We start from the raw sequence: 23,456 nt of genomic DNA, 5'->3' as shown, positions 1-23,456 counted from the left end.
GGTTGGCCCTCTCTTCTTCCTCATCTGTGGCCTGAAATGAGAGGTGGAAGGGCCTGCCTCCTCCAGGTCTGCCCCCACCTCTGTGAGAGGTGGAGTGGGTGCAGGTGGGGGGCTGGGTGCAGGTGGGGGCCTGGGTGCAGCTGGGGGTAGCGGGGTGGGTGAAGCTGGAGGGGAGTAGACCATAGCAATGGGTGCAGCTGGGGGGAGTGTGGCAGGGGTAGCTTGGTGGGACAGATTGGAAGTGGTCGGCCTACACTCCATGAATGGGGCCAGGAACCCCATCACAGCCATATATTTCCATGGCCGAGCAGATGAGGCCCCAGCCCCACTCCTGCTCCTCTCCCTCTCCTTCCTCTTTTCCCTGGTGTACTGGTCCCTCAAGCTCTTCCACCTTGACCGACACACATGTCACGGGTGACAAAATGCTGGGAAAAGCGGAACCTTTGTTTTCTTTCCATGTTCCCCGAGGGGAATTATTTTGGTGTAACGCCTCACTCCGGTTCCGGGTGTAGCGGAGATATTGTCCAAACTAATTACCGCTGATGCACGACAGGTGTGAGGGAGAGAGGAGCGGTGTTTGCACAGGCTTTCCGCTTCAAAAGAGAAGGATAAAAGAGCCATTCGAAGTCGAGTTGAGGTCGAGGTTGGAACTGGTAAAAGTCAATCGGTGTTCAGTTGATCAGTTGTTTGGCTGGGTCTCTGTCGTTGTGTCTTGGGGTTAGTGATGGCCAAATGAAGCGTTTCGAAGCATTATTGCTTTCTGATACAATTGTGTCGAAAATGGTTCATTACTCGAAGCTTCATTCAGATAGAAATTGCAGCACCATCTCCTGGTGAAGTAAATGTAATGCAACAAAGCTGACAACCATAAAATGCAAGTAACGCCCCGTTTATTACGTGTTTTTACCGAGGCGATCAAAGCTGAAACAGTGTTAGTGCTGTGAAACTCAGTTATGTAGGTGAATTTTACAGATACTGATGAATTTCATGTGTTCACCTTGATAATAAAACATGATGTGTGTGTGTAATTATTTCTTTAGACAAGGACAGAAGATCAGACCAGCTTAAAAAAAAGTTGGAAACCATCACAGAAATTCTAATGGTTTATATTAAAATAGGAACCATTGGCTTTTACCATTTAAACCACTACATTATTCTTTTTTGTAGTGTGTTAGGGACATATTCCATTAGGATTTAATGCCCCCACCAATACAACCCAACACATATCAGTAGACCCACAGAGACCACTATAATTCCCATTACAACCAATAAAATTCCCATGAAAACCATTAAATCCAATAGAATTTCTGTAATGGTTTCTATAGTTTTTTTTTACCTTCACTTTTATAAGAAATACAGCCGCCAGGTTTCAAACCTGTCAACACTGGATTGGGCTGTCAAAGCAGTCAGGTGGTTTACTACAGGAGTGAACCAGTGTGTTTGCTTCAGAAGTCATTTTCACGTGACTAGTGACGTAATGATACAAGCTCCGAAGCAGTGGTTCATTGCAAGGACCGTTCGAGTTTGAAGCAAGCTTCGGAGCGTCGGTGTCAGACGTAACATCACTACTTGGGGTAGAAGATCTCCTGTTTGAGTACTTATATTGGACGCTGTAATCCTGGAAATTCGTGTAAGTGAAGAACTGCCATTGGAGTCTGTCGTTTAGAACTGCTTGTGGAATATTACTGGATTGAACTGCTGCTTGGATCTGCGCTGGAAGAGAGAAAGATAAGTGAATTAATTACATCATTGAATCAAATGTAAAGCTTGAAGAAAAGACTGTGAATGTGAAACTTACTATTGAAGAGGACATCTGTTTCAGATATACTGGAGAAGAACTGAGAGTTGAATATTCCCAATGAAATGCATGGATGAAGCGAGGCTTCTGATCAGCCCTACTGTGTGAGTGATTTGCAGTTGTTTTGCCTTACCTGATGCACGTCGAATTAATGCTGTGGATTTGTAGTGAACACGAGTGCTGTGTGCTATGCTGAGAAGAGTCTTCCAACGCCTGCTTTCATTCTTGTGAGATGATCTACTGGTCTCCATCTAAATCCCAGAACGATACAACTGAACTGGTAAAGTAATGCTTTGTATTTTCCTCTCTTCCACTGAATATTGTCGTGAAGTAATTCCTCATTGAAGGCAAGGCAAGGCAAGGCAAGTTTATTTATATAGCACATTTCATACATAATGGCAATTCAAAGTGCTTTACATAGAAGAAATTAAAATAATAAAAAGAAATAAGAATAATTAAAACAGTTTAGAAGAATACAAAATAAAATACAGTACAAACAGTCGGACGAACATTGGCACAGTGCTCATTCAGTAAATGCATAGCTAAACAGATGTGTTTTGAGTCTGGATTTGAATGTGACTACAGTAGGAGCACGTCTGATCTCCTCTGGAAGCTGGTTCCAGCTGCGGCTGGCATAATAGCTAAAAGCAGACTCACCATGCTTAGAGTGAACCCTTGGTATTTCTAGCTGATATGATCCTAATGATCTGAGTGATCTGTTGGGTTTATATTCAGTGAGCATATCTGCAATGTATTGAGGTCCTAGGCCATTGAATGATTTATATACCAGTAATAATACTTTAAAATCAATCCTAAATTTAACTGGGAGCCAGTGTAAAGACCTGAGGACTGGTGTGATATGTTCATATTTTCTGGTTCTGCTCAGAATCCTGGCGGCAGCGTTCTGTATGAGCTGCAACTGTCTTATGGTCTTTTTGGGAAGGCCAGTGAGGAGTCCATTACAGTAATCCACCCTGCTGGTGATGAAAGCATGAACAAGTTTCTCTAAGTCTTGTCTGGAAACAAAGCATCTTATTCTTGCTATATTTTTCAGATGATAGTATGCTGATTTAGTTATTGCTTTGACATGACTACTGAAACTAAGGTCTGACTCTAATGTCACACCAAGATTCCTGACTTGATGTTTAGTTGTTTGACCCCTAGAGTGAAGGTATGCGTTCACCTTGAGAACTTCATCTTTGTTTCCAAACGCAATGACTTCAGTTTTGTCTTTGTTTAATTGAAGAAAGTTTTGACACATCCAACTGTTAACTTCATCAATGCATTGGCACAGGGAGTCAATGGGGCTGTAATCGTTAGGCGATAGGGCTAAGTAGAGCTGTGTGTCGTCTGCATAGCTGTGGTAAGCAATTTGGTTCTTTCTCATTATTTGGTTCATTGGGAGCATATACAGGTTGAACAGGAGTGGCGCAAGAATTGAGCCTTGAGGGACTCCGCATGTCATGGATGTCCACTCACACTTATGGTCTCCTATACTCACATAATAACCTCTCCCATCTAAGTATGACCTGAACCATTTTAGGACTATCCCAGAAAGCCCCACCCAGTTTTCCAGCCTGTCCAGAAGTATGTTGTGATCGACAGTGTCAAATGCAGCACTGAGGTCGAGTAGTACCAGCACTGATAATTTGCCTGAGTCAGTATTTAAGCGAATATCGTTTATTATCTTTATGAGCGCTGTCTCTGTGCTGTGGTGCGGTCGGAAACCAGATTGAAAATTGTCAAAGTATCCATTCGAGCATAAGAATTTGTTCAGCTGATTGAAGACAACTTTTTCAATGATCTTACCTATGAAAGGAAGATTTGAGATCGGTCTATAGTTGCTTAATATGGTCTTATCCAGATTGCTCTTTTTCAAGAGGGGCTTGACAACTGCAGTTTTCAGGGAGTTTGGAAAACTCCCAGAGAGAAGTGAAGCATTTACCACTTCTAGAAGATCTGCTTCTAAACTGTTTAACACACTTTTGAAAAATGATGTGGGAAGTGTGTCAAGAGCACATGTTGATGTTTTAAGGTGCTGTACGGTTTCTTCCAAAATTTTGCCATCAATTTCTTTGAAATCAGACATAGTAACTACTTTCTCAGGTGGTTTGATCTGTCTGACCCCAGCGCAAGTCAAGGATGTGCTGATCACCTTTCTGATATTATTGATTTTCTCAGAGAAGAAAGAAGCAAACTCACTGCACTTGCTGTCTGAGAGCATTTCACTGGGAATCTGGCTTGGGGGGTTTGTCAGTCTCTCTACAGTAGCAAAAAGAGTGCGTGTGTTGTTTAAATTGCTGTTTATAATATTTGAGAGGAAAGTCTGTCTAGCTTTGCCTAGCTCCATATTGAAAACATGAAGGCTGTCTTTGTAGATGTTATAATGGACTACAAGTTTTGTCTTCCGCCACATGCGCTCTGCTTTTCTGCATTGTCTTTTCATATTTTGCACTGCTGTTGAGTTTCTCCAAGGTGCCTTTTGTCTGCCACTCTTCTTCCTGACTTTAACAGGAGCAATATCATCAATTACACCTTTAACTTTTGAGTTAAAAGAATCAAGGAGAAAATCAACAGAGTCAGCAGATATGCTTGGTGTTAAGGATATAGCCTTCATAAATAGGACACTAGTGTTCTCATTTAAGCATCTCTTCTTGACAGACACAGATCTCGCTTCAGTGGCAGGAGAGATCAATATATCAAAGAAAATACAGAAATGATCAGACAGTGCTACATCCTTAATAACAATCGATGAAATGTTTAGACCCTTACTGATAAGTAAATCTAAAGTGTGTCCACGATTGTGTGTGGGTCCATGTACATGCTGAGTCAGATCAAAAGTTTTTAAAACAGTTTTGATTTCTTTTGCCATATTGTTCTCTGCATTATCTATATGGATGTTAAAATCTCCAGTAATGGCAAAACAGTCAAACTCTGAGGTAATTGTTGATAACAGTTCTGTAAAGTCCTCAGCAAAGGCTGGAGAGTATTTTGGAGGCCTGTAAATAATGAAAAGTAAAATGCGTGGAGCACCTTTTTACACAATACCCAGATATTCGAAAGACAAGTAATTCCCAAATGATATTTGCTTACATTGATAGATATCTTTAAAAAGAGCAGCTAGACCCCCACCTCTCTTAACAGCTCTGCAGACACTCATAACAGTAAAGTTAGGAGGGGCTGCTTCATTGAGGATTGTTGCACTGTAGCTGTCTTCTAGCCAGGTTTCATTTAGAAGCATAAAATCCAGGTTGTTTGTGGTTATTAAGTCGTTGACTAGAAGTGATTTATTTTTAAGTGAGCGAATGTTTAAAAGAGCTAACTTAACAGACTTACTTTTCCCCACAGCAATCTTAGTTTGACGTGTAATAGGCACCAGATTAGTTGGGTTTGCTGTACGGCTATTGAAGGCCTTAGACTTTCTATCTTGTAATAGAACAGCAATAGAGAAAGATACAGGCACACTGGGTTCCCGCTTGTTTTGTAAACATTTGAGAAAGTTACTGTTATCAAAACGGGGACCCGACACATATCACTGAGAGCTGGTATCAGTTGTTTTTGGTTCACCTCGAGCAGAAGGAGGAGGGTGTGGGCCCTGGCGTTGTGGCAGAGGCCGAAGAGCTCTCACAGGAGGAGGGGGAGGGCGAGCTGTGCCCGCAGGCTTTGGTGGTAGTGGTGCCTGTCTTTTTTTAGTTGGTATCTGGTATTGAAGGCTCCTGTTAATCCTCTTCCTCTCTCTGAAAGTACAAGTCTCGTGAAGAACCGTATGGCTGTGGAAAAGTCTGAATCGTTATACTTACTGACCGAACTCTGAAGGGGTACAACATCGCTGGTAAAGCTGCCTATCGAGTCCCTCGCTAATGTCTGATAAGAGAAGCTGCTGTTAAGAGAAGAAAGCTTACCTGTTACCTACCGTCTGAGTCCTGCAGATGTACAGCAACGCTGTGAAGTGAGTTTTAAAGTTATGATTTCCCTCTCACGACCTGATATGAGAAGCTGCTGTTAAGAGAAGAAAAGCCCACCTGTTACCTACCGTCTGAGTCCTGCAGATGTGCAGCAACGCTGTGAAGTGAGTTTTAAAGTCACAATTTCCCTCTCACGTCCTGATAAGAGAAGCTGCTGTTAAGAGAAGAAACCTTACCTGTTACCTACCGTCTGAGTCCTGCAGATGTGCAGCAACGCTGTGAAGTAAGTTTTAAAGTCACAATTTCCATTTTTATGACCTGATAAGATAATCTGCTGTTGGGTGAAGAAACATTACTTGTCACTTACCGTCTGAGACCTGCAGATGTACAGCAACGCTGTGAAGTGAGTTTTAAAGTCACAATTTCCCTCTCACGTCCTGATAAGAGAAGCTGCTGCTAAGAGGAGAAAGCTTACCTGTTACCTACCGTCTGAGTTCTGTAGATGTGCAGCAATGCTGTGAAGTGAGTTTTAAAGTCACAATTTCAATCTCACGTCCTGATAAGAGAAGCTGCTGCTAAGAGGAGAAAGCTTACCTGTTACCTACCGTCTGAGTTCTGTAGATGTGCAGCAATGCTGTGAAGTGAGTTTTAAAGTCACAATTTCCCTCTCACGTCCTGATAAGAGAAGCTGCTGTTAAGAGAAGAAAAGCCCACCTGTTACCTACCGTCTGAGTCCTGCAGATGTGCAGCAACGCTGTGAAGTGAGTTTTAAAGTCACAATTTCCCTCTCACGTCCTGATAAGAGAAGCTGCTGTTAAGAGAAGAAACCTTACCTGTTACCTACCGTCTGAATCCTGCAGATGTGCAGCAACGCTGTGGAGTAAGCCTTCCCAGCCACTATTACACCATTGGGTCTCGAAGACAGTGAATAATCGATCCAGCGGCTACTCCGGCCGAATAGCCTTAGAAGACAAGAGTTGCTCATTCTTTCCTCAAGTTGATTATTATTCAATAAAGATTGTTACTTGTGAACTAAATTACTTGCCTCCTCTTTTGTCCGTCTGTCGCGTGCCTGTGGTGTCGGCTCCTCACGGTGGTGTCTGGAGTCAGGGGCGGCTGGTCATCCAAGTCCGCCCCGGCCTGCACCGGTGACACACATCCTCTAATAATAATAAAAATATATGTATGAGAAAATTACAGGCTATGAATCTGTCTGTGCATCTAATGCTAATTTTTGGTATTAAGCTATTATTTTAATCTTGCTTTAAGCTGCAAATTGATATGCCCATTTCAAATGGTTAGATCTGTCATGAGTTATGTATTTATTTATTTATGTAAAAGTCCATCAAAATCTCTCTACCTACCAACCTACCTGCTATCATAAATACTACTAGCATATGAACCCGTTTCTGCAGATGCACATGTGCTGTCTGCTACCATTATAACTCATCGGTTAAATCAACATTTTATTTAACACAGTACAAACTCATAAAACCCACCAGGGACTCCAACGACATCTGCCACCCTTCTCCAGGCGGAATTGCGTTGTTCGTTGTCCCTATATGATAATAAAGTTGGATCATATAAATTCGGGAAACCAGCAACCGCCACAATCAATTTCTCCTCCATTTTGTACTCAGAACTAAAGTTTCCTGCGCATTTTTGTAGTAGGATGTGACCTGCGAGAGACTTCCCCCCGTTTCCATATGCTCTACTTCTATTGGATAGACGCGTCGCGTCTAACGGAATTCATTTGCATAAAGATGGGCATCGGCCAGCTTTTTGACGCGCAGCATTTTTTCAAATGAAGCGCCGCCTTGCCGGAATGCTTTGCGGGCGCGACAAAGTCGCTTGACGTCATCCATAGGAATATAGTGGAGCGCGGCGCGACAGAAGTGTCGCACGGACAAGTGGATCAGCGCCGTTACTATCACTGGCCGGCTACTCACCCGGAGACTTGTTTCGCGGTACATCTATCACATGGCTTATTTTCACAGACGAAAACGAGACGATAACTAAATAAAAACTAGTTTTGAATGACAAAAACCATGACGAAAATCTATTGACATTTTCGTCAACGAATAAAAACTAGATAAAAATGTTAGATAGTGACGATTTGGGAAGCGATCCAGTCAGAACTGATGTCCTGCGTTTGTGGTAGATGTGCACATTTGTACTGTAACGTGCTGATCTACCCAGCGGCACACGAGTTGGCATGCGCTGCATGTCTCATAAAACGTTAAAAAAAAATAAACATCTGGGAGAATGAGTAGAGCAGACATATAGATCTGAATAAGAGTGACGATGCAAAAAAGAGCTCTATTCGGTAGGGTTTTCTGTGCGCACACACCCGACCCGAAGCGTGCAACCATGCACATAGACACCTAACGTTACTGTATACAGCGCGCGAGTACTGAATTGAGTTCTCTTTCGTGTCTGAATGGACAAATACACACAACATTATGTCGAAATGTCCGTTTTGGAGAGTATTCACGTAAACTATGTTGGTTATGTCTTAAACAGTTTTGAGTGTATCGGATGTGCATCAGTGCAATTGGATCCGCATGTCATTGGACATGATCCGATGTCTTAAAGTGACAGTGGGTAATAAACCTAATGCGGTCTGTGTCCTTAATATTGATCAAGCAACAAAAGAAAAAGAGAAAAGCATTCACTGCTCGTTAATAGCTTTAATAATGATTCATTATATTTAATTCATACAAATAAATGTCTGCTGCTTGAAAGAATAAAGAATGATGATATTTTTGAGATATGTAGGCTAGTCACCAGTATTTATTTGTTATTTTTTTAATCCAACCAACTCAAAAACGTTTTGAGCTGTATGTATTTTTATCTTAATTTTCGTATATGTAAAAAAAAAAAGAAAAAAATAAGATTTGTTCTGCATGAATACAAAAAAGCATTTAACTCCTGTTATTTTTTTATTAAATCTGGTTTTTACCTGTTTACAGATAACTACTTTGAATGGAGCTAAATAAATATAGTAATATATATCATAAACATTTTAATGGTGTTTTTATTATGTGACTAACAGCTAACAACTATAGATGATAATAACAAAGTACAGAAACAACATGTTTATTTTGGGACGGTTGACATTAACTTTAGGACGGTTCAAATCATTTTTCAGGACGGTTTCAGGACGGTTCCAGGACGGAGGTGAAAAAAGTTAGTCTGGAGCCCTGCGGACCCGGAGTCAGAATTATAATAAATTAAAGAAAAGATTTACTGAAGATAGTTTGCAGTTTCATCAGCTTCAAGACTCACACAGGCAGGCAGGAAATAAGTCGTGGACTTTCTGGCAAATGTAGATTGCTGGACATCAGCGATGCAAATTCCTGAAACAATTTTTAAAAAGGACAGCACAACCTTGATCAACAGAACCAAAACATAAAACATATTACAAATTAATGAGATTTGCTGAATAATCTCTAACGTTACTTATCTGCTTGAAGGATAACACCGTCTAACTTCTTTGAATTAGGGAGTAGTTGTAGGACCATGGGATGGCAATCAGGAATAGGCCTACTACATTTGAAAACAGCATTAGGAACATGGATTTTCATGTGCTAGCAAAATTCTGACAACGATTCAAAAGCACGATCACAGAACTGACAGAATTTGACAGCATTTTTTTTTTTACCACATAGGCTAGACTATAACTGTAACACTACTTAAAAGCACTTACATTAACAATGGCCATCAGATTACAAAGCCTAAAACGAAAAAAATATATATCAAATGCACGTCATGCAAATAGCATGGTAAAGGTTGCCTATTATATGAAATGTCGAAGTTAACGTTACTTGGTAAACAGGTGGAACAGAGTCAGTAAATTGCTTGCGCGGCCACGGTAAGTTAGTAAACCGCGTTCGCAAAATCAAACCAAATACGTGAAAACAATGTAGAAACGCAAAAAAAAAAAAAAAAAAAAACATATATATTGGCTTACCGTATCACTCAGTTGAACAATTCTCCATCTTCTCAAACTCTAAATCCCACTTATCGTCACGCGCAGGTTAGATTATTCAATGACAAATTCTTCCATCCGTCTTCAGGTAGCTGCGACCGTTAACGTCGTCCATTTTCTGCTGCGTCACAGGCAACTAATGTTTGAAACACGAACCGAACCTCAAAAAAGCTTTAAAATTGCTCACAGATTCGCAGACATTGTTTATCTTGATAACAGGAACGATTATTTGTTCAGTTGAATCCCGCTGACAAAACGAGTTTGCCTGTTGTAGCTGCCTAACGTTACTGTCTGCTGCTGCTCGCATGACGCGTCACATTTGAACTGAATTGAGCGCGAAAGAAATCAATCCCACAATGCAATGCCTTTTCAGTCAGTATGATGGTAACGAATTTATCAGGACGAAAACAGAAATGTGCTGTATATTTACAGCTGTTCTGTAAAAGATACATCTTGATACTGTATTATGGAAATACAGTACAATTCTGTAAGAAATTCATTGTAAATTTACAGTAAAGGGTTACAGTGTATGTTTACATACATTTATTAAATATGTTGAAAACAAATATGTATGTCACATATTTATAATTAATGTTGTCCATATATGCGAGAAACCAATACTATACTGTAATATATGCATATATATGGTATCATATATGGATGAACTCAAATATTTTCTTCACATGTTTGGACACATAAATGTTCATATATGTTGCAGGCATATATTGTGTTCTCAGATAAGTCAAATATATGTAGATATATGTTGCAGGCATATATTGTGTTCTCAGATAAGTCAAATATATGCATAGATATATGTTGCAGTCATATATTGTGTTCTCAGATAAGTCAAATATATGTATAGATATATGTTGCAGGCATATATTGTGTTCTCAGATAAGTCAAATATATGTAGAGATATATGTTGCAGGCATATATTGTGTTCTCAGATAAGTCAAATATATGCATAGATATATGTTGCAGTCATATATTGTGTTCTCAGATAAGTCAAATATATGTAGATATATGTTGCAGGCATATATTGTGTTCTCAGATAAGTCAAATATATGCATAGATATATGTTGCAGTCATATATTGTGTTCTCAGATAAGTCAAATATATGTAGATATATGTTGCAGGCATATATTGTGTTCTCAGATAAGTCAAATATATGTAGATATTTGTTGCAGGCATATATTGTGTTCTCAGATAAGTCAAATATATGTAGATATATGTTGCAGGCATATATTGTGTTCTCAGATAAGTCAAATATATGCATAGATATATGTTGCAGTCATATATTGTGTTCTCAGATAAGTCAAATATATGTAGATATATGTTGCAGTCATATATTGTGTTCTCAGATAAGTCAAATATATGTATAGATATATGTTGCAGGCATATATTGTGTTCTCAGATAAGTCAAATATATGTATAGATATATGTTGCAGTCATATATTGTGTTCTCAGATAAGTCAAATATATGTATAGATATATGTTGCAGGCATATATTGTGTTCTCCTATAAGTCAAATATATGTATAGATATATGTTGCAGGTATATATTGTGTTCTCAGATAAGTCAAATATATGTATAGATATATGTTGCAGGTATATATTGTGTTCTCAGATAAGTCAAATATATGTATATGTTGCAGGTATATATTGTGTTCTCAGATAAGTCAAATATATGTAGAGATATATGTTGCAGGCATATATTGTGTTCTCAGATAAGTCAAATATATGTATAGATATATGTTGCAGGCATATATTGTGTTCTCAGATAAGTCAAATATATGTATAGATATATGTTGCAGGCATATATTGTGTTCTCAGATAAGTCAAATATATGTATAGATATATGTTGCAGTCATATATTGTGTTCTCAGATAAGTCAAATATATGTAGAGATATATGTTGCATCCACAGGAGTAAATCACGCACATCTTATTTTCACTACGGGTGCTGGACCACCAGTACAATCCATGCAGTAGTAAGCAACAGATCCGCACACCGAATAAGCTCCCATTCAAAAAACTTTTATTAGTGACGTTTCGGGCCTCACATGGCCCTTCCTCAGACTAACAGGAAGTGTACAAAACAGTTACCCCTTTTTTTTAAAGTCTGTATCACGTGACCCCACCATCACACAAATTGGATACATCCATCAACATACATTGATATTTACATATTTATACATCGTGTCCAACAAGGATTAAGAATTATATATTAACATATTTACATATTGATTCCCACTGTTACACCCGCATCATGTTGATGGAATCTCTGTTCAATGACTCGCCTAACCTCCGAACGGACGGAGTTTCGCTTATCACACTGAAAAAACTACAAGAAAAAGAAACCCGCTTACATCTACACGCGGTTACACTGAGTGATTACCTGAGACTGAAAAAAATTCCGAGAGGATTACGGATCATTAAAACTCCGATGCTGGGTAAGGAAAATGAGACTTTCTGTGACCGTTGGTGTGAAATCTTAAACAAATGTTCTTTGGATTTGATGGCTTTAACGATACAAGAAACCTCCCTCCAACTACAGAAGATAAAAGAGGAGATACAATGTTTTAAACTTGATCTAGAGGAGAAAGTCACAAATGAAGAAAGACGGAAGCAAATGCTGAACGAATGTGAAAATATGAGACAGACATTGGAGAAGGAGATTAAAGAATTTAAAAAGAAAAAATTTGAGAGAGATATGGGAGATTACCAGAGGGGAACTGTCTATAGATGGCGATCACCTGCGACAGACCAGCCGGAAACGAGACCAAAACTGTCATGGCGACAACGCTATCATAAACAAGATCGAACGTATGCTAGTTCATCATCATTGGAGACGGATTACACAAGCACGAACTCGGAGAGTTTTTTAGGAGGCACGAACGAAACACATATAAGAAAAAAGAATACAAGAGGAGGTGCAGACGTGGAATACGGAAGCCGGCTCCTGAGAAGCAGACGGAACCCCAGGTACAAAATGTGATTAATTTATCCAGCAAGCCCTTATCTCCTACCACATATATAGCATTGAGTAGAGGTCTTTCTTTTGTACCAACCACTGGAGTGAATGAATTTAACACTGTTATTGATCTACAGAAATTTTACCGTAACTTAAGACTGAAAGAATGGTTTAAAAGTCCATCAATACCGGAGGTGAATGTGCGAAATATGGAGACGGACCCCACACTTGATTGTGTTGAACACATCCCCGAGACGTTTGCCTCTGGGAAAACCTACCGTCTTAGAGGTAAATCGACCTTTATTCCACCAAAATACAGGAATTCTTCACTAGACACCTATTGTAGGTTGGTGGAAAGGGATGTTGCTACAATTTTAAAGAACAAAAGAGAATATAAAGTAGCAGATAATTTAAATAAAGAACAAAGAGATGCACTTAAAATATTACAAGATGACAAATCTGTGGTGATTCAAAGTGCTGATAAAGGAGGGGCAATTGTTGTACTGGATCGGAATACATATGATCAGGAAATACGAAGACAACTGGCTAATACAACTTTTTATCAACAATTGAACTCTAATCCAACTAATGAATTTAAAAAACGAATCCATAATCTCCTGGACAGCTGTTTAAAAAGGGACATGATTACCAAACAGGAACATGCTTTCATGAAGGTTGAATTTCCGATTATGCCAGTGCTCTATATTCTACCAAAAATTCATAAAACATTCACAGATATACCTCCAGGTAGACCTATTATATCAGCTATGGGCTCACTGACAGAAAAGATATCTGCCTTCATTGACCATTCTCTACAACCTTTGGTTATGACATTACCCTCTTATACAAGAGACTCTATGGATTTTTTAAAAGTTATCAAGTCAATCGAAAAAGTTGCTGAATCCGATCTACTGGTGACAATGGATATCGAATCCTTGTATACCAATGTGCCTTTTGAAGAGGGATTACGTGCTACACAGACCTTTTTAAATTCCAGATCTGAGACTATTCCTAGTACCCAATGTTTGTTGGAGTTGACTAAAGAGGTACTGACATCTAATGCCTTTCTATATGACAATGATTTTTTTCTTCAGATCTCGGGTGTCGCGATGGGGTCAAAAATGTCACCCAGTTTTGCTTCTTTATATGTTGGACTGTTTGAACAGGAGAGTATCTACAACGCTCAAGTAATTCCTTACCTGGACCACATATCAGTCTGGAGGAGGTACCTCGACGATATATTTTTCTTGTGGACAGGATCTGAAAAACTGTTAGAAGAATTTTTTTCCTTTGTCAATTCCAAGAATGAACATTTGAAATTCACTATTGCATCGGATAAAGAAAAAATGAACTTTCTGGACATTTTGATTGTTAAGGAGAATAACAGGTTGAAAACTGATCTCTATTGTAAACCCACAGACAGAAATTCCATCTTACATGGTGAGTCATACCATCCTATTCACCTAAAAAGAAATTGACCTATTTCTCAATTTAATAGGATCAGACGAATCTGTAGTTCTGATGATGACTTTATGCGTCAAGGATCGATTTTAAAAAAACGTTTTACAGAAAGGGGATATAAAGAATCCTGGATAGATGAGGCATCAACACGTTTTGAAAATGTATCACAATCAGATTGTTTAAAAAAGAAAAAGATCAGGAGGGATGAGAATAGAATAGTTTGTGCCATTCAGTACTCACCGGTAGCTAAAGCTATAGAGGGTTCATTAAAACAACATTGGCACATTCTTAATACAGATCCAGCATTACAATCCTGTTTTCAATATCCTCCTCGAGTGGTTTTCAAAAAAACAGCTAATCTACGTAATAGATTAGTACGAGCTGATGTACCTTCTTTGATTACACCTCATTTCTTAAACGATTTACCTACAGGTAACTACCCTTGTGGAAGATGCCAACAATGCCACTTTACTTACAAAACTAATACATTTAACCATCCGCATAATGGCATTAAATACAAGATAAAAGAGATTATCACATGCTCCACTATGAATGTAATTTATATGTTGACATGCCCTTGTGGACTATCATACATAGGCAAGACCACTAGAGCATTAAAAACTAGAATCTCAGAACATCGTAGTGCGATTAGAAATGGTGTGACATCTAGCCCTGTGGCTGTACACTTCATGAAAGCCAAACACAATGTATCTAGTTTAAAATATGTGGGAATTGAGAATATCAAATGTCCTAGAAGGGGTGGTAATGTGGATAATTTGCTTTTAAAAAGGGAACTGTTCTGGATTTACACATTAAACACTTTAGCTCCCAGAGGCCTCAATGAGGATTTTGATATTAGACCTTTTCTAAATTAATGGATGATTTAAATAACAATATGGTTCTTTGATTCTCTATTTTGCTATTTTCTCTATTTTTTCTACAGTCTCTTGATTTATAGGTATAGTCTCTTTGAATAACTTGGTCCTCTGTATATATATAATGAAATGCTGTGTTTATAACAGATGCTTTTTTACTTGTCTGATCAAATTTGAAAATTGTCCGAATCCCCATCTGACTTTTACCTTAATAGGGATTTTGCAATAATGCTTGTTGATTCTCTATGTGTTTTGTCTTGACGTACGGATAGTCTTTATGAATGGTAATACATATAGTCTCTTTGAATTTCTTAGTTTTTTCTGTACAAATAATGTAATAAGTGTGATGTACCATCTGATGTTTTTTTTTTTGCTACATGCCATGGGATTAATCAATGCATGCTGATGAACAATGTATAATAATAATAATAATAATTAATCTGCATACCCTAGTTTTGCACTGATGTAAAAAGACTGACAGTGACACAATAAGACCTCATGTTAGCAAAATGTTTTAATCTTTTAACTCTTAAAAAAAAAAAACTCTTAAAAAAAACATGTATGTTCTTTAATGTTTGATTATAATTTTACGGTCTTCACATAGGGATGGGAATTGATAAGATTTTATCAATAATAATGCCACTGACGATTCTGATTATCGATCCAATTCTTTATCGATTCTCTTATCGATTCTTGATAGCACTGTGTGGAAAAATGTAGTCATATGCTTTTTTTTAAAAAAACAAGTGGTTTTCTTTATTTTGAAGTTTAAGCTTGAGTTAGCAAACTGTACTTTTTTATATAATTTATGTAATAAATATAACCTTATTGTAAAGTGTTACTGATTAGTTACACCGATTCAGACGTCACCTCAGTTCACTGTTGGAAAGATCAGTTGTTTTATCCATTCATTAAAATGAATCGGTTCAAAGGAGTCATTAGTTCGCGAATTGGACGTGTCGTGCGCGTTGTGTGATTATGCCAGCAGTTAGGACACTGACATCCAAGATTTGTGTCAACATAAAAACATTTCATCACTGTATAGTTTTATTTCGTTTAATTAAAGTGTTGTTTAAGTCAGCTGAATGTCCAGAACGCTTTTCAGAGAAGATAAGGAAACTTATTTAGCAAAATTCACACCCAGCAGTAATTCAGGAAAAAAAAGGTCTTTCGACCTTTTACCACCGTGTCGATTTATTTTTGATTAATATGTGCGTGCGAGGGAGAGAGAGCAACACAGCGCCTAGTTTGGAGACGGTGAAGTCGTTTACACAGAGAGTGCGCGCGCGCGACCGGTGTAGCAGTCGATTCTGTTCCCTACAGGAATTTGTGTTCCCCCTCAAAGAGGCATGTCTGCGCATGCGTAGCAAATGCATCAAAGCACAACTGGAAGTACGGAAAGCGAAAAAGGCCAAAAGCATTGGCGCAACATTCAATTGTCAGCATAATAAAATGGTTCTCACACTCCAGTAATATTTCTGTCAAAACAAAACAAACTCAATGCCTTATTATTGTCTTTATATTATTATGTCTGTATTATTTATAAAGATTGCAAAACGTCAGAGATGACAGGTTTATGAAATACAACTTTGTAAACAGTATATAAAATGTATTATGTTAAATGTCACCAAAATACACATGAAAAAAGAGTTCATCATATTATTGTCAAAAGGTTTATGAAAATAAATAAATAAATAAATAAATAAATATGAATAAAACCATATTGCTTTTTTCTTTAATATTTTTCACATGCAAGATACATGAGAGTGCAACATGACATTCAAGTAATTAATTAACAATTTCTGAGGGCACTAATTAGCTTTAATTAATCAAGTTAATCAATGGTGTTATAAATTGGGGAGATGACCACACAACATTGTCACCTGAATTTCTATTCTTGCTGGCACATTCCAAAAATGGATCCAAAAATGTATGAGGAAATCATGAGCTATAAAACTCAAGGCACATATCCATTTGGTATAAAAAAAGACCATAAATATGTGATTCGCAGACGTTGCTCCAATTTCCAAATTCATGGTAAGTAATCTATTCTAAATTATAATTATTTTTTGAAAGTGAAGATAACATAACTCCACAGACAGGAGTGAGGTATAGTAATACACCAAGACTTGATAGAAACAAAAAACCCATACTTGTCCATGGACTATAGCCTTCTTGGCAAATAGAACATAAAAAAATTACCTATCCTGCAGGCACTCAGAACCTCCGTGCAGGTTATTGTTTAGACTTTACTAACAATAAAGCAATTTCAATAGATGGTCAACTTTACTACATCTCCTCAAAAAACTGTATGGGTTTGAGGAAAAAAGTGGTCATTGGACAAAAAGAGGCCAACCAAATATTCACGGAATTCCATGCCAACCCCTATGGAGCACACTGTGGAACAGAAAAAACCAAGCTTGCCATTTCAGCGAGGTTCTACTGGCCTGGAATGGGGGTGGACATTGATAAATGGGTAAATACTAAATTATTCCTTTCTAACTTTGCTGTGAAACATACGAATGTATTATGTTTTGGAATGCATTTCTCATGTGCTTATTTCTGAACATCAGGTTTTGCAGTGTGCCCAGTGCCAATTTAGCAGACTGTCCATCAAGCAGGAGCCCAAGTACATCCCAATATGTGTAAGCTTGTCCACAGATGTGCATGGGATTTGAGACTGGTGCACATAATTTAAATGTATTTATTTTAATTTTAAGGTGGATAAGCCTCTGGAACTGCTAGGCATGGATTTAGTGGGGAAAGTCACCAAAACCAACCAGGGAAATGAGTACATTTGTGTCCTCGTTGACTACTATACTAAATGGTCCGAGGCATATCCAATCCCAAATAAATCTGCAGCAGTTGTCTCGCGCTGCATTATAATTTTTTTCTACAGGTTTGGGGCACCAAAGAGAATTCTAACTGACCAAGGGACTGAGTTTGTAAACCAGGTTTGTAGTTTGTTAAATGAACTAAATTCAATATGCATGAGAATTTAATGGTTTCACACATTTGTTTTTGTTTATGTAGATTAATGTTAATGTATGTTTTGGAAACAGATCAATGAAGAGCTCTGTACCTTCCTCAATGTGGAGAGAAGCCTCTGTGCCCCATACCATCCACAAACAAACGGGCTCGTGGAAAAATTAAATGGAACCATTCAGAGGTGAACCTTCATTTGTGGGTTGCTTTGTGGGAATGCAATATTCAGGGAAATATTTGTCTTTGAAAATTGGTTACTCATAATTTTTAACTCATTTTGGTTATGACTCCAGAGCCTTGTGCAAACTGGTGGATACAAGACCAGAAAAATGGGATGAGTACCTAGATGCGGTAATGTTTGGTCTCAGAACCAAGACACAGCTGACAACTAGGTTCTCACCATTCTTTTTGATGTTCGGTATGGAGGCACGATATCCTTTTGAGGTGCCGGAGATATATGAGGTATGTGATCATTTACATTGTTCCATATAAATATCATGCATCAATTTAGTGAAATAATTTCAATCTTCAATGTTTCTAAAGGTCAACAGCACAGTGGAATCTGTGATAGCAGAGGACACCATTTCAAAGGCCATTTCTTTGAAGGAGAAATTGGACAACATTGTAAAAAAAAAATGTAAGAAAAAAACAGGACAGGAGACAGAGGGTGGCTGCGGTGGCAAATCAGGCACCACTTTTTGTAGGGCAGAAGGTCTTAAGAAAAAACATACGGACCCAACAGAGGAAAGGGGGCAAGCTTGAGCGCAGCTGGTTGGGACCATATGAAGTTGTTTATTTGCAAGAAAAAAGCGCAGATTTAAGGGATGAAAATGGCAAGATATTCCCCAAAATCAACACCGACCACCTCAAACCCTTTAAAGAAGACACACCCCGGATACCCCATAGAATTACCCAAGAACCACAACATAAAAGAGCACATCAAGAAACGTTATACCCTTCACTTACACCTGTAGACCTCACCATCACCAAGTCACATGAACACCAGCCCCCACCATCACCTCCATCCTCACCAATTGACTTGTCTACTAGATCTAAATCTACAAGATCCTCTCCCCTGTCTCCGTTGAACTTTTCAACCAAAAAGCCACTTTCCTCTCCTGTGTCCCACACCCCTACAATGATTGCAGAGGTACCAGCCGACACCACAGACGCAGTGCATCGCTGTAAGTGTTGATGCACAGTCAGATCTTATAATAGATCAATATTAGTCTGATTTCTAATATATTTGTGAGGTGGTAAGTGCAATGCTGTTTTTGGTTATCCTCTGTAGATATCAAAAGTGCCTGGGCAGGAAACGACAGTTATGTACTGCTGTCCAGAGTGGGACCCTATACATTATTTTACAAAGACTTGCGGATCGGCCCTGGAAGGGAGTTGGAGAGTGAGGTACACATTTCATTGATTTTTACAGATAAGCCTTTCATCTGCTATGCTAATATTTTGTATTAATGTTTTGCCATTTTTGTCAAGGTTATAAATGCATATCTGTCCCTGAAAGTGAGGGAGCACAACTTGACTTCACCAGGCAAGGCATTCCACATGGACACATTTGCCATGACAGATATGTGGAACGGAAAACATGAAAGGCTCAAGGTGTCCTGCAAAAGTGCAATTATTATTATTTTTTTTTTTTTTACTTGTGCTAATGCCCATTTTGTTCAGGGCTTTGTGTACATTCGCAAAGTTTAAATGATAGAACATGTATGTTTTTTTTTTTTTTTTTAGTTGAACCCAGCAAACTATGATGTCATAGTGGGTATTGTAAATGAGGGCCACCACTGGTTCCTAGTTGTAAGTATTTGTGGTATAAAACAGTTTCACTTAAGTTTTCCCTTTTTCATTTAATCCTGATTAGCAATTATATACCCCTATCAAGTTGTCTTTTTGCATGTTACTTAGGCTATATACCCATCCCAACAAACCATTCTGCTTGACTCAATTGGAGAGTCAGATATCAAGAAGAAAAAGTGTTTGGAGACAACAAGGTATTTTTCATGCACCATATGTAGTGTTATTGTGTAATATGTACTGTATGCTTGAAATAATACTATCTTGTTTGTAGAGCCCTGATGATGGCAAAGGGTATTTCGGTTTCAAACTGGGTGTGTGAAAGCTTGCCTCACCCACTTCAGAGGGATGCAATATCATGTGGTGTGTTCGCTTTGAAGGTGTGTGACTATAGTATTGTAGCAAATATTAAGTGTTCATTAAAATGGGATGATGCTTAAGTTCATATTTCTTGTTACTTCCTCAGTTTGCAGAACACATTCTGCAAAATACCACAATAAACTTCTCCAGTGATCTACAATATTTAACACGATTCAGAATGGAGATTTCTTTAACTCTGCTCCGCCAATCTGGTATGGCTTTATAAACTCATGAATGTTATTGACGTGCTTTTTGATGTGCATCACTTTCATCAGTGTTGTACTGTACCTCATAGATGACCTAAGTGACCTGTGCCATTTTTGTGGAGAGGCAGACACTTTTGATTCTGAATCTGAAGGAGAGGCAGAAACATTGACTGCATATGCAGATGATTGCAGTGCAGATGTTCTTTGGGTAAATATGGCTAAGCATTTTTGGTTGGTGTAGCATACTCAAAGTAATCATGAATGGACCAATGCTTTAAACTCCCTTTAAAAAAAAAAAATTGTTAATCTTATATTTTTATTTTTATAGATTGCATGTGATGACTGTGGGCGATGGTTCCACTTAAAGTGTGTTGGCAATCCATCCACGGAAGATGAATACAAATGTGCTTCTTGCAATAAATAACTAAATATGAAACCATTGTTTTTTGGAGTTATTTTTTCCCTTCATTTTCCCTTTGGTTAAACCTAGGCCTACTTGAAAATCAGTCTTTCAAAACAAGTATTTATTTTATAAAGTGTGATATTAAATTGTGAAGTGAAATTGTGGTTCAAATAATCTTCTGCTAACAAGTATAGGCTAATAATCAAAGCCTTAATAAACATTACATTGAAATCGCTAATAACGGTTTAAAAAATAAATAAATAAATAAATAAATAAAAAAGCTAGATTGAAATGACAGAGCAGGAAAAACTCGCTTATAATAATTTTTTTATTTAAAAATACTTTTTTAACCTTTTGGCTTCCCGTCCATCCAGTTGTGCTTCTTGTCGTATTCAATTCTGATGGTACGTATGGTAACGCGGCAACTACACATGATTTGTAGTATGATTCCGTAAAGGGAACAGGAATTCCGAAAGGGAACAGAATCGACTGCTACACCGGCTCTCTCTCTCTCTGCTCGTTCTTTCAGTTAAACATACACCCTGTCACAAACGCAGCCGTTCATCTACATTACTCACCGATCAAATAAGACTTTGGCGGGACAAAAAATCATTTTGGTGGGCGCTAAAATGCAGGAAAATTCATGCGCGAGTTTCCATTAGACTCGCACGGTAGCCAGCCGTCTCATCAAATGGCGAGCTCAGCTCAGTTGACGCTGTGTGCTTCAAGATTCTGACGCAAGTCCTAAGATTCCAATTGGCCAAGAGAAAAAGTGCTAAGATTCCGATTGGCCCAGAGAAATGTCAATTATAAGAATTATCCAATAATGTTTCGCAATTCTAGCCTGCATGGCAGTTACTGTGAGAAACAATATACCCCCCCCCCCCCCCCCCTCGGAAAAAAAACTCTCCGGTTCTACGCGATTCACGTAAATGACCCAATTGACCAAGAAAACGGCGATTGTCGCCGAAAAGCGACAAGTTTGCAGGTATGCTAATGGTCTAACTCCAAACGAAATCCAAACATCTTTTTCTGTACCAATTTAATGGCCTAATAAATCACATTTTATTTATTTGTGAATATGATTCAATTTTTGTGTAACTCTTTACATTTATTTGTGAATCTTAATCTATTTATTTGGAATATTTCAACAATTCTGACCCCATACACACCTGTCTGAACAGGTCAAGGTCCCTATTCAGTCTAGGCACCATGACATAGTGTAGACAGATTAGGTGTTTTTCATTGTCTGGGTCCAGCGCTCCAAAATCCTGCAGATACTGGAAAGCTGCATAATAATTCGATGTGACCGCACACCAGACATCCCGTCACAGACGCTCAATTCTTTGGTTGTGGACACTTCTTCCAGTAATATAGCTGGTCTTCTCTAAGTTGTAAACATAGAAGGAATAAAGAAAACAAACAGTCCATATTACAACTAGAAATGGTCTAATAGTGTGTAGAAATATGCACACTACCAGACGAACATTTGGCTATAAAAATTTCTTCCAATGTGATTGTAAACTTTTCTCAGTGGTTCTCAGCCTTTTTTGGGGGCCAGCTTCTCCCTTTCCATTATCCAAACATTAATTAGTGGGTCTATCAGAAACACCAGTCAATGAAAAACCAAGAATATTTCTTTATTAATTAATCCAATGGCAAACAAGAACAAAAAATGCAGAATTTATCTAAAATGTCTGTTTAGTTTAACAATATCAGTTTTTGATATTGTGTCTGTATGAAGCTACTTTCATTGAAAGTCACAGCTGTGCTGCAGACAAATAACACAAGCTATGACGTAAAGAGAAGTTGCCATCAAAGCAATAGATCATCTCATCTAGTCGGACTGGTGTAAACTGGCAGGTTTTACACCCGTCTACATCAGACACTTGTCACGGTTCATGAATTCACTGTTTTCTTCTTGTCTCGTGTTGCTGTTGTTTTGTGTGTGTGTGTGTGGGTGTGTGCATGGGGGCGTTACCGCTCATCCCAGTTGATCAACGATCCAGCTGATCTCACTCTTCTCAGCAGCTGCAGCCGATTCACTCATCCTTAAATACTCATTGCACTCTCCTCTCTTTGTCAGATCATTGTTTGATGTCCTTCGTGTGTGTGTTGGTCCTGTTCTTGTCGGCGGTTTTGTTTCGTGCTCTTGTTCCTGTTCCTGTTCCTGTTTCATCGGACTGTCATTCATTATCTGGATTACTTCACCGCTCACTGACATCACCGTCTCATCACTTCACCACCGGACGCTGGCCATCTAATCCCTGCGTCACCAGCCTGCCTGAGGATCTGTTCATTCATCAATATTACAAATAAAGAGTTTTACTTGCATCCTTGCTTCCGTTTCATTGATCGTGACAACACTAGCAGCGCAACACATCCTAACAAAAGCATATAGAACCAGTTATTAATCAGGGAGGCGGTATAAGTTGAGTGTGGCAAAATGCAAGTTACCTGGTCCACGAAGAGTATGCTCCAACATATATCTCACCTCATCAACATTCTCACCGCCCTTGTCACTCCTCACTCTACTTGGCAAACCAAACTGCTCAACAGCCTCCAAAAAGGACTCCAAAACTGTCGCGGCCTGTTTGTTGGTGGAAGCCTTCAAATACATAATTTTCCTGCTGAATCCATCTATGCCCCCATGTATTACGATGCGCCACCTTATTGGAAACACAGTTTTAG

General features: G+C 38.5%; 2 long non-coding RNA genes across 2 annotated transcripts; one reads left to right on the top strand and one right to left on the bottom strand.

Moving 5' to 3' along the window:
• Positions 1–9,006: 9,006 nt before the first annotated feature.
• Positions 9,007–9,986, bottom strand: LOC311289949. Its single transcript, XR_014627249.1, has 3 exons — positions 9,677–9,986; positions 9,413–9,440; positions 9,007–9,252 (listed from the first exon to the last, which is right to left on the bottom strand). It is a non-coding gene; the product is annotated as an uncharacterized lncRNA (long non-coding RNA).
• Positions 9,987–20,316: 10,330 nt separating this feature from the next.
• Positions 20,317–20,823, top strand: LOC311289691. The gene is made up of 3 exons (XR_014627194.1): positions 20,317–20,368; positions 20,452–20,570; positions 20,691–20,823. It is a non-coding gene; the product is annotated as an uncharacterized lncRNA (long non-coding RNA).
• The last annotated feature ends 2,633 nt before the right edge of the window (positions 20,824–23,456 follow it).

This window comes from Rutilus rutilus, assembly GCF_951802725.1.
Source record: "Rutilus rutilus genome assembly, chromosome: 4".
Classification (NCBI taxonomy): Eukaryota; Metazoa; Chordata; class Actinopteri; order Cypriniformes; family Leuciscidae; genus Rutilus; species Rutilus rutilus.
The sequence above is the reverse complement of the archived record's forward strand: the minus strand, read 5'-3'. Positions and strand labels throughout refer to the sequence as shown.